Source organism: Puma concolor, chromosome B2 (assembly GCF_028749965.1).
Source record: "Puma concolor isolate L17-30 chromosome B2, mPumCon1.1.hap2, whole genome shotgun sequence".
Lineage (NCBI taxonomy): Eukaryota > Metazoa > Chordata > Mammalia > Carnivora > Felidae > Puma > Puma concolor.
This window is the reverse complement of record NC_141671.1, coordinates 57,622,946-57,630,899: the sequence shown is the minus strand read 5'-3', so window position 1 is coordinate 57,630,899 and position 7,954 is coordinate 57,622,946.

Sequence of the window (7,954 nt, the reverse complement as noted above, 5' to 3'; positions counted from 1 at the left end):
CTATTTTTACCTCTAACGTGCATGGGCACACACACCTGCCAGCACCACCTCAGTAGGCTAGCAGCGCCATCTATTGGAGACCGTAGCCATTACACTGAGATCCACCCAACTGGGCCAACTTTGCTCTTCAAGAACACAAGTCTCACCACCAGCTTAGTTTATAGACTATAAAGCGCGACATAGACTGACTTCTAGGGGAAAAAGAAGCAATTTCAGTCCTTCAATCTGTTAGTAGGTCCATCTATTCAATTTTCTTTTCTTTTCTTTTCTCTTTTACACTTCTTTTCTTTTTCTTGAATACAGAAAGAGAAAAATTCATTTTTATTTTCAATTTTTATTAAAAACATTTTTCTTTAATTTGATTACTGTATTTTTTACTTTTGTGTAAATTTTTTCAAGTTCTATTTTACTTCCGTCATTTTGTTTTAGGCTACTTCAGTATATTCACCTTTTCAAATTTTCAAATGATCTCCTTTTTTTTCTTTTTCTTTTTTGTTTCTTTTCTTTTTCTTGAGCGCAGAAAGAGAAAAACTTCAGTTTTACTTTCAATTTCCATTAAAATATTTTTCTTTAATTTTTTTTACTATATTTTTTGTTCTAGTGTAAATTTTTTCAAATTCTATTTTACCTCCATCATTTTATTTTAGTCTACTACAGTGTATTCACTGTTTCAAATTTTCAAATGATTTTCTTTTTTGTTTCTTTTCTTTTTCTTGAAGATAGAAAAAGAAAAATTCATTTTTTAATTCTTATTAAAAATATTTTTCTTTAATTTTTTCTACTATATTCTTTACTTTTGTGTATATTTTTTCAAATTCTATTTTACTCCCATCATCTCATTTTAGTCTACTTCAGTGTATTCATTTTTTTCAAATTCTCAAACGATTTCTTTTTTCTCCTCCCCCCCTTTTTTTCTCTAATCTGTCAAACCACTTTCAACACCCAGATGAAAACACACCTAGGATCTAGCATCATTTATTCGATTTTGTGTGTGTGTGTGCATGTGTGTGTGTGTGTGTGTTTAATTTTTTAATTTTAATATTTTTTAATTTTACTTTTTATTTTAATTTTTGTACCTCATTAATCCCTTTTCTCCCTTCAAAATGACAAAACGAAGAAATTCACCCCAAAAGAAAGAGCATGAAGAAACGACAGCCAGGGATTTAACCAACACAGATATAAGCAAGATGTCTGAACCAGAATTTAGAATCATGATAATAAGAATACTAGCTGGAGTTGAAAATAGAATCCTGGGGCGCCTGGGTGGCGCAGTCGGTTAAGCGTCCGACTTCAGCCAGGTCACGATCTCGCGGTCCGGGAGTTCGAGCCCCGTGTCAGGCTCTGGGCTAATGGCTCAGAGCCTGGAGCCTGTTTCCGATTCTGTGTCTCCCTCTCTCTCTGCCCCTCCCCCGTTCATGCTCTGTCTCTCTCTGTCCCAAAAATAAATAAACGTTGAAAAAAAAAAAAAAAGAAAATAGAATCCCTTTCTGCAGAGATAAAAGAAGTAAAAAATAGCCAGAATGAAATTAAAAATGCTATAACTGAGCTGCAATCACGGATGGATGCAGCCACGGCAAGGATGGATAAGGCAGAACAGAGAATCAGCGATACAGAGGAAAAACTTATAGAGAATAATGAAGCAGGAAAAAGAGATGGAGGTTAGGGCAAAGAGCATGATTTAAGAATTAGAGAAATCAGTGACTCATAAAAAAGGAACAACATCAGAATCATAGGGGTCCCAGAGGAGGAAGAGAGAGAAAGAGGGGTAGAAGGGTTATGTGAGCAAATCATAGCAGAAAACTTTCTGAACCTGGGGAAAAACACAGACATCAAAATCCAGAAAGCACAGACAACCCCCATTAAATTCAACAAAAACTGACCATCAACAAGGCATATCATAGAAAAATTCACAAAATACTCAGGCAAGGAGAGAATCATGAAAGCAGCAAGGGAAAAAAAGTCCCTAACCTACAAGGGAAGACAGATCAGGTTTGCAGCAGAACTATCCACAGAAACCTGGCTGTCTAGAAAGGAGCAGCAGGATATATTCAGTGTGCTGAATCAGAAAAATATGCAGCCAACAATTCTTTATCCAGCAAGGCTGCCATTCAAAATAGAAGGAGAGATTAAAAGTTTCCCAGACAAACAAAAATTAAAGGAGTTTGTGACTGCTAAACCAGTCCTGCAAGAAATTTTAAGGGGGACTCTCTGAGGGGAGAAAAGATATGTATATCTTTTATATGTATATAAATACAAAAAGCAACAAAGATTAGGAAGGACCAGAGAACACCACCAGAAACTCCAACTCTACAAGCATCATACTGGCAATAAATTCATATCTTTCAGTACTCACTCTAAACATCAATGGACTCAATGCTCCAATGAAAAGACACAGGGTAACAGAATGGATAAAAAAACAAGCTCCATCAATATGTTGTTTACAAGAGACCCACTTTAGACCTAAAGACACCTTCAGATTGAAAATCAGAGGATGGAAAACCATCTATCATGCTGTATCAAAAGATGCAGAAGGGCATTATATCATAATCAAGGGGTCTATCCACTAAGAAGACCTAACAATTGTAAACATTTATGCGACAAATGTGGCAGCACCAAAATATATAAATCAATGAATCACAAACATAAAGAAACTCATCGATAGTAATACCATAATAGTAGGAGACTTCAACACCCCACTCACAGCAATGGACAGAACATCTAATCAAAAAATCAACAAGGAAACAATGGCTTTGAATGACACACTGTACCAGATGGACTTAACAGATATATTCAGAACATTTCATCCTAAAGCAGCAGAATATACACTCTTCTCCAGTGTACATGGAACGTCTCCAGAATTGACCATATACTGGGACACAAATCAGCCTTAAGTAAGTACAAAAAGATCAAGATCATACGGTGCATATTTTCAGGCCACAATGCTATCAAACTCGAAATCAACCACAAGAAAAAAATTGGAAAGGTAACAAATACTTGGAGGCTGAAGAACATCCTACAAAAGAATGAATGGGCTAACCAAGAAGTTAAAGAGGAAATTAAAAAGTATATGGATGTCAATGAAAATGATAACACCACAACCCAAAAACTCTGGGACACAGCAAAGGCAGTCATAAGAGGAAAGTATATAGCAATCTAGGCCTTCCTAAAGAGGGAAGAAAGATCTCAGATACACAACCTAACTTTACGCCTAAAGTAGCTGGTAAAAGAACAGCAAATAAAACCCAAAACCAGCAGAAGACAGGAAATAACAAAGATTAGAGCAGAAATTAATGCTATCAAAACCAAAAACAAAAAACAAAACAAAACAAAAAACCAGTAGAACAGATCAATGAAACCAGAAGCTGGTTCTTTGAAGGAATTAACAAAATTGATAAACCACTAGCCAGTTTGATCAAAAAGCAAAAGGAAAGGACCCAAATAAATAAAATCCAGAATGAAAGAGGAGAGATCACAGCCAACACAGCAGAAATAAAAACAATAATAAGAGAACATTATGAGCAATTATATGCCAATAAGATGGGCAATCTGGAAGAAATTGACAAATTCCTAGAAACGTACACACTACCAAAACTGAAACAGGAAGAAATAGAAAATTTGAATAGACCCATAACCAGTAAGGAAATCGAATTTGTAATAAAAAATCTGCCAAAAAACAAGTGTCCAGGGCCAGATGGCTTTCCAGGGGAATTCTAGCAAACACTTAAGGAAGAGTTAACACCTATTCTCTTGAAAGTGTCCAAAAAATAGAAATGGAAGGAAAACTTCCAAACTCTTTCTATGAAGCCAACATTACCTTGATTCTAAAACCAGACAGAGAGCCCACTAAAAAGGAGAACTATAGACCAATTTCCCTGATGAACATGGATGCGAAAGCCCTCAGCAAGATATTAGCCAACCTCCAACAATACATTAAAAAAAATTATTTACCACGACCAAGTGGGATTTATACAGGGCTGGTTCAATATCTGCAAAACAATTAACATGATTCATCACATCAATAAAAGAAAGGACAAGAACCATATGATCCTCTCAATAGATGTAGAGAAAGCATTTGACAAAATACAGCATCGTTTCTTGATAAAAACCCTCAAGAAAGTAGGGATAGAAGGAGCATACCTCAAGATCATAAAAAGCCATGTATGAACTACCCAACGCTAATATCATCCTCAATGGGGAAAAACTGAGAGCTTTCCCCCTAATGTCAGGAAAAAGACAGGGATGTCCACTCTCGCCACTGTTATTCAACATAGTATTGGAAGTCTTAGCCTCTGCAATCAGACAACACTAAGAAATAAAAGGCATCCAAATCGGCCAAGAAGAGGTCAAACTTTCACTCTTTGCAGATGACATGATACTCTATATGGAAAACCCAAAAGATTCCACCAAAAACCTCTAGAATTGATTCATGAATTCAGCAAAGTTGCAGGATACAAAATCAACGCACAGAAATCAGTTGCATTCCTATTACACCAACAATGAAGCAACAGAAAGAGAAATCAAAGCTTCGATCCAATTTACACTTGCACCAAAAAACATAAAATACCTAGGAATAAATCTAACCAAAGAGGCGAAAAATCTATACGCTGAAAACTATAGAAAGCTTATGAAAGAAATTGAAAAAGACACAAAAAGACATTCCATGCTCCTGGATAGGAAGAACAAATATTGTTAAAATGTCGATACTACCCAAACCAAGCTACATATTCAATGCAATCCCTATCAAAGTAACACCAGCATTCTTCACAGAGCTAGAACACATAATCCTAAAATTTGTATGGAACCACAAAAGACCCCGAATAGCTAAAGTGATCTTGAAAAAGAAAATCAAAGCAGGAGGCATCACAATCCCAGACTTCAAGCTATACTACAAAGCTGTAACCATCAAGACAGTATGGTACTGGCACAAGAACAAATAAATGGAACAGAATACAGAACCCAGAAATGGACCCACAAACAGATGGCCAACTAATCTTTGACAAAGCAGGAAAGAATATCCAATGGAATCATGACAGTCTCTTCAGCAAGTGGTGCTGGGAAAACTGGACAGCGACATGCAGAAGAATGAACCTGGACCACTCTCTTAGACTGTACACAAAAATAAACTCAAAATGGATGAAAGGCAGGAAGCCATCAAAATCCTCAAGGAGAAAGCAGGTGAAAACCTCCTTGATCTTGGCCACAGCAACTTCTTACTCAACACGTCTCCAGAGGTAAGGGAAACAAAACCAAAAATGAACTACTGGGACCTCATCAAAATAAAAACCTTCTGCACGGCGAAGGAAACAATCAACAAAACTAAGAGGCAAAAGACAGAATGGGAGAATATATTTGCAAACAACATATCAGATAAAGGATTAGTACCCAAAATCTATAAAGAACTTATCAAACTCAACACCCAAAAAACAAAGAATCCAGTGAAGAAATGGGCAAAAGTCATGAATAGACAGTTCTCCAAAGAAGACATCCAGATGGCCAACCGACACATAAAAAAATGCTCAACATCACCCATCACCAGGGAAATACAAGTCAAAAACACAATTAGATACCACCTCACACCTGTCAGAATGGCTAACATTAAGAACACAGGCAACAACAGATGTTGGCAAGGATGCGGAGAAAGAGGATCTCTTTTGTATTGGGTGCAGCCACTCTGGAAAACAGTATGGAGCTTCCTCAAAAAACTAAAAATAATAACTACCCTACGACCCAGCAATTGCACTGCTAGGTATTTATCCACGGTATACAGGTGTGCTGTTTCGAAGGGACCCATGCACTCTCATGTTTATAGCAGCACTATCAACAATAGCCAAAGTATGGAAACAGCTCAAATGTCCACTGATGGATGAATGGATAAAGAAGATGTGGTATATATATACAATGGAGTATTCCTCGGCAATCAAACAGAATGAAATCTTGCCATTTGCAACTATGTGGATGGAACGGGAGGGTATTATGCTAAGTGAAATTAGTCAGAGAAAGACAAAAATCATATGACTTCACTCATATGAGGACTTTAAGAGACAAAACAGATGAACATAAGGGAAGAGAAACACAAATAATATAAAAACAGGGAGGGGGACAAAACAGAAGAGACTCATAAATATGGAGAACAAACTGAGGGTTACCAGAGGGGTTGTGGGAGGGGGGGATGGGCTAAATGGGTAAGGGGCACTAAGGAATCTACTTCTGAAATCATTGTTTCACTATATGCTAATTTGGATGTAAATATTTTAAAAATAAAAAAATAAAATAAAAATATATATATTTATATCTCATTTTGATTAAAAGTTTTGTATGTATATGTGTATTTATTGTGTATATAAAAATATAATATATAAAGATCATATTTAATCATTATATTATTCAGTAATATAAAAATGGTTAACTAAATTAAGTGGCAGATGTTATTCCACAATGTGCATATAAAATATGTAATTACATAGAAAAATGCTTATCTTATAAGTGATAAAGCAAGATACAAATATAGCATACTCCAAATATATATGTCATTTATAGATAAAGATACACAAATATATGGGGCTCCTGGATGGCTCAGTCAGTTAAGGATCCGACTTCAGCTCAGGTCATGATCTCAAGGTTCATGAGTTTGAGCCCCGCATTGGGCTCTGTGCTGACAGCTCAGAACCTGGAGCCTGCTTCAGATTCTGTGTCTCCCTCTGTCTCTGCCCCGCCCCCACTCGCGTGCACTCTCTCTCTCTCTCAAAAATAAAATAAACATTAAAAAAATTTTTAAAAAGATACACAAATAGAGGGTAAAGACTTTTTAAAATTAATCTAGCTGTTAACAGCTATTTGTGCTATCTTTGGCAAGGAGTACTAAGAAGTAAGTGTTTTGAAATTTCTTTTCTAATTTTTTTCAACATGCATATATTATGCATGTTGATGACAATACTTTGTAAAATATGCACACAGTGAAGGAAGTCATTCTCCTCTCCCTTCCCTCCTCCACTTTCTCCTCCTCTTCTTCCTCCCTATCCTCCTTTTACTTCTTTTGATATACAGTTCTATGAACTTTAACTCATGCAGAGATTCTGGTAACTACCATCACCAAAAGAACACAGAACAATTCCAACACCCCAAAGAATTCCCTCTTCCTACTTCTTTGCACTCAGACTCTCTTCCTATCCCTAATCCCTGGCAGCCACTAATCTGCTCTCTGCTCCTACAGCTTTGCCTTTTCCAGAATATCAAGTAAATGGGTGACACAATTTTTATTTCCATCTTAAATGTTTTCATATTGTTTCAAATTAAGAAGTGAGGTTTTCACAAAATTATTTATCTGCAAAATGATTATTTTCTAAGAAGTGATTTCTGGATTCAGGATTGCTTATTCAGTGGGCATACTTTTTAATTGTTCCATATGTATTTCAAATTGCTTTCCAGGAGTTCGGCATCAATCTTTGCCTCTACCATTAGTGTACAAGGCTGTTCAATAAGAAAATGCTTTGCTGGGCGCCTGGGTGGTTCAGTCGGTTAAGCATCTGACTTTGGCTCAGGGCATGATCCTATGGCTTGTGAGTTCAAGCCCTCCTTTGGGCTCTGTGCTGACAGCTCAGAGCCTGGAGCCTGCTTCGGATTCTCTGTTTTCTTCTCTCTCTGCCCCTTCCCCGCTTGTGCTCTCTCTCTCTCTGTCTCTCCCTCTCTCTATCAAAAATAAACATTAAAAAAATTTTAATAAATAAAATGCTATCATAGACTGATGATATGATAGGTAAAAATTACATTTTACTCACCTGATATTTGGTTTTTTCATTATCAATTTGTTGGATTTCATCTAAGCATGTTTTTAGCCGTGCACATTTTCTTCTGTGTCTCACTGATTTGTGTGTTTGCTCATGTTTTCTAGGATATTAGTGATATTTTTAATTATTAATTTGTAGAAATTCTTTAAAGAGAAGCTTTGTCTTATTTG